General features: G+C 34.7%; 1 protein-coding gene across 1 annotated transcript in view; it reads left to right on the plus strand.

The window, feature by feature from the left end:
- LOC118743745 (serine-rich adhesin for platelets-like) overlaps nucleotides 1-4,577 on the plus strand; it is a 14,379-nt gene that overhangs the window by 1,505 nt on the left and 8,297 nt on the right. The gene's annotated exons all lie outside the window — the stretch shown is intronic.

The following is a 4,577-nucleotide window of genomic DNA, read 5'->3' on the forward strand; positions in this document are numbered from 1 at the left end:
GCTGGTTTAAGTATACTGCTTTGCTTTTTCCTTGGCTAAATAGATACTTTCTAATTATAATTCACATGAATTATATATCCACTGAGAAACGCCGGTTGGCATCAAACTTTATATTTTTAAATAACCATACCCGCACCGAAACAACTCGCGGCGATGGCAAAACTGAAACTGAGACAAACAAGCCTGGGCATGTCATAGCACACACTTTTCTTTCTCTACCCAGCGCAGTGATCGACATGCCATAGCTTACTGAGCGCTCTGTAACCACACGCGTGTTTCACCCGTATACGAACAGCGGTAGCGGAGCAATGATTTCCACGCACACAGTCTCATTCATTGAATCGTTTTTATGCAATGGTCGGCATACTAGCGCATTCAAACGATTCAATAAGTGGGACTGTGTGCATTGCTTAGCTGGCGCTCTTCGTATGTGAAACACACATGAGCTCAGAGAGCGCTGATCATTATTTAGGGGGTGCTCATTAGCATGAATATATTCCGCTCTCAAACCAAATCGATCAACTAAGATTTGGTAACTATGACTAATCCATGTGTTGAAAGAAAGCTTATCTATATTAGCAGAGCTTAATGGCATCCTTTTATGAACCATACTTTAAGTTGAATGGAATTTGTAGAAATATGCTTCAAAAAAATATTTATTAGTATTTACCAAACCCTTCAACTAAATTAACGATTTGGTACAACCTAGATGAATATTAGAAGCTTTAATATATTTAGTTATAATTACCAACCCATGGTAATAGTTCCCAATCCTTGGTCACAGTTCCCAAATATTGTCAAAATTCGGGAACTAAATATCTTTAGTTGTCGAAACTAATCCTTTTTCTCAGTGTATACTGGAGTTTTGACCAGCTTCGATATTCTCGGTACTTCGACCAACCTGTTGTCTCATTGGAACGAAAAAATTTAGTAGTGAATATGTAGACTCACAAAAATTGAAAAAAGTGGTATATAAGCTCTCAGGTTGCAGTCACCAACTCCGTTAGTAATTTTTATACCCGAGCGCGCTTGGGCACAGGACTATTATAACTTTGTTTACATAACGGTTGTTTGTAACAGTTAAAACGAATCGTGATATAGACAAATGTATACATTAATGATCAGAATGAAAAAAGAAATCGATTAGGCGGTTACTGTCTGTCAGTCTGTCCGTCTGTCTGTGTACACGATTCTCTCATTTCTCTCAAAGTTGGCGTAGTTCTTGGCCTTGGTATCACATACCAAACAGCTCAAAATTTTTTAAATCGGACAATAACCACGCCTACATTACATATAACGGTAATTTAGGGAAATACGAAGTCTTCGATAAATCAGTAAATATTGAAGCTAATTTATTCAAAATTAATGTTCGCAATAAGTCTTTAGCAAAAAATACGCTTGTGCTAAAATTTTGGAAAATGGGCGTAGCCCCGCCTACTTATGATCACATATGTATATCTCGGTAACCGTCCGATCAATTTGTACCCAACTTGGTATGATTGTTGTGCTTGCGACATAAGAGCAAAATCTTGAAAATTATTGCAATCGCACTATAATTACGCCCTTTTTCATATACCGGTAAATTTAAAAAATGCTTGAAACTTCGATATTTCCAAATTTATTAAGTATGCTCTAAATTAATACTAACAACAATCCCTTGAAAAAAAATAACATAATTATGGAATTTTGGGAAATGGGCGTGATAACGCCCACATATAACTATATAAGTTTATCTCATTAAGTATGTATAACTGAACATACTATCGAAAGTTGTTAGAAATAGGGGTAAAACCACTCTTCTTACCATGTGGCGGTAGTTTTCGGAATGGTAAGAAAACTTTATTTAATATTTGCTTGTTAAATATGTATTTGTGAATATTCTTCGTTCATGTACTACATAAATATACTAATAATGAAAATATTGCTTTTACTTAAGGACAGTTTAGTAATCGCCCAAAGATTGTGTTCACAATAAAACATAAATTTGTCAAATTCTTATCGAAAAATACGATTCCATAGGCATGGCCCTTAGCCATCATCTTGGATTAGGCGTATTCTTATATTTACTTGTTATCAGATTGTTTACAAACGAAGCACTTGAATGAGTAGATTCACACGTCATATGCCGTGTAAGCAAGTTTAAATTGGCTTATGGCGTTTTCGTTTCTACAAAAAAACTTGCCTCCTCTTCTTGGCCCGCTTTTAAACTAGTGTTTGTGCATAGAGGGCAAAGAGAAGGTTACATTTTTCGGTAGAAACGCTGTAAGTAATAAAAAAATAAATTATTCAATTTAGGACTGAGTGACAGTCAACGCTTATTAATTTATTAGGCATAGAAAATTAGGCATAGAAAAGCAAAAAAATAAACAATTCGCAGTAGAAAAAATGCACGCCTTCATTGGTGTATTGAAAACTTCCCTGCAGGAAAGCTAACTTTAAGTTGATTAGGAAGGAGCTATAAGTCACTTATTATCTGTATATTCTCTTTGACGAAAGCTAATAGTCAAGAGTGTTTATCTCTGTATTAGATGTAGTCAAAGGTGGTTACCTCTGCATTTGATGTAACTAACCTGTAACTAACTACTTTTGGGTATAAAATATCAATAAAAAAAATATATATTTTTTTTGTTTTTGTTTTTAATTTATTTACTTTATTTATTTTAGCACATTTCATATTTGTTTACATATTCTGCTATAGGTGGTCCCACATTCGAACTCCGTCAGACATAACTTCAAAATGATAATATGACAAATTTCGCTCTTCATTTTATTTGTCCTCAATTCGAAAAAGTATTTGCGAAGTGCAGGATATTTAAATAGAAACGCGTTTAAAGAAAACAATCTCGACCTTTACTCTCGCATTACTTATCCACAAGTTATATATTTATTATATTATAGAAATCCCGCAAAAAAGCTAACTACAAGTAGGTTATTTTTTATCAATTGATAATTTGTTTCTGCAGATTTTTGAAGGTTATTAGGCATGTATTCGTACATACACACAGATCTGCACATACATACGTAAGTGTTCAAGCAGCTCCCAATTCAATCAAAATACGAGCACAGAACTTTATGGCGTTGACATATTGCTTTACAATTCAGCATATTGCTTTCCGCAACTCGAGTAGCCATGATTCATAAAATTCATGATACATATTTCTTATTGCACTTTTATTGCAGTTAGTTAGGCTTCGATAACGTTATTTGTATTCAAGAAGTAGTTCAAGTGTTTGTTGTGCTATTGTAACAAAACAAAAATAGGAATATTCTCGAAATCTTGCAAAGCCGTTACATGTAGCATGGATTGCACGGATTGCATAATTTGCAAACACACAACAACAAAATACATGGGAAACAGCATTTCCTATAACTGCAAAGTATGCACTGTTTTGTTGTTTGAATTGCTACATATTTCTCTCATTCCTCTCATCACGCTCGCTTCATTTTTTTAACCGACTTCAAAAAAAGTAGGAGGTTATCAGTGCGTCGGAATAGTTTTTTTTTTTGTTTGTTTTAAGTATGCTGCCGCATAACTTTGTACCACGTTAACCGATTTCGATAACTGTTTTTTTCATCGGAAAGCTGGTACCTCAAGTGTGGTCCCATACTAGACCCGATAATTGGACGTGAAGAAATTAACGATAATCTCAAATTTTTATATGAGAATTCAAGTCGGTTTTGTTCTTTGCTTAAAAATTACTTGTTTCTCTATCTTATTATTGTACTTGATATAGAATTTCGCTGCTTGCTACCTATGCATGCTACCACTTTGCAATAGGGTGCTCTCGTACCCATGGAACGTGCAAGACTTCGAGAATACCCCTAATTTGTTTCGATGCCTTTTTTCATGCTGATTTTACAAAGTCAATTAGGTTGTTTGTAAAAATTTTACAACTGTGCAGGTGATAAAAAAATTGAGCTGGAGATATGGAAAATAATACTCAAATGTAAATCACTTTTAACTAAAATAGTTCCAGATATCGATTACAAGGTCTATAAATAGAACTATGAAATAGTCTCGAAAATCTCGAAATAGTCCCGAGAATCCCAAAATAGCCTTAAAAATTCTGATTTTGTCCGGATTCAGTCCCGAGAATTCCAAAAAACTCTAAGATAGCGAAAAAGTTCCCAAATTGAGGTGAGATGAGTTGAACCGTGGTGAGTTTAAGTGACGTGTGGTAAGAATGGGTGTGATGAGCTCATTTACATTAACAATATTCAAACTTAGCTGAAACGTATGCTTTCTGTCGTTAATCATTTATCATCCATGTAACAGGAATATGCCAAAGAAAAGCGTGGCAGGGTACAGCTAGTACATTATAAAAATACAACCACTTACCAAATTTCATCTGGATATCTCGAAAACTGAGAGAGTAGATTGCATACAAACAGACGGACAGACGGACAGGCGGACAAGCGGACAGACGGACATGGCTAAATCAACTCAGCTCGACGTTCTGATCAAATAAGTATATATTTTAGGGGGTCTATCTCTTTATATTCTGGTACTTATAAACATAGGACCAAAGTTATAATACCATTTCATGCTCATGAAAGGTATAAAAATGTCAAAAGTA

Source organism: Rhagoletis pomonella, unplaced genomic scaffold, assembly GCF_013731165.1.
Source record: "Rhagoletis pomonella isolate Grant_MI unplaced genomic scaffold, Rhpom_1.0 Rhpom_scaffold_00007, whole genome shotgun sequence".
Taxonomy (NCBI): Eukaryota; Metazoa; Arthropoda; class Insecta; order Diptera; family Tephritidae; genus Rhagoletis; species Rhagoletis pomonella.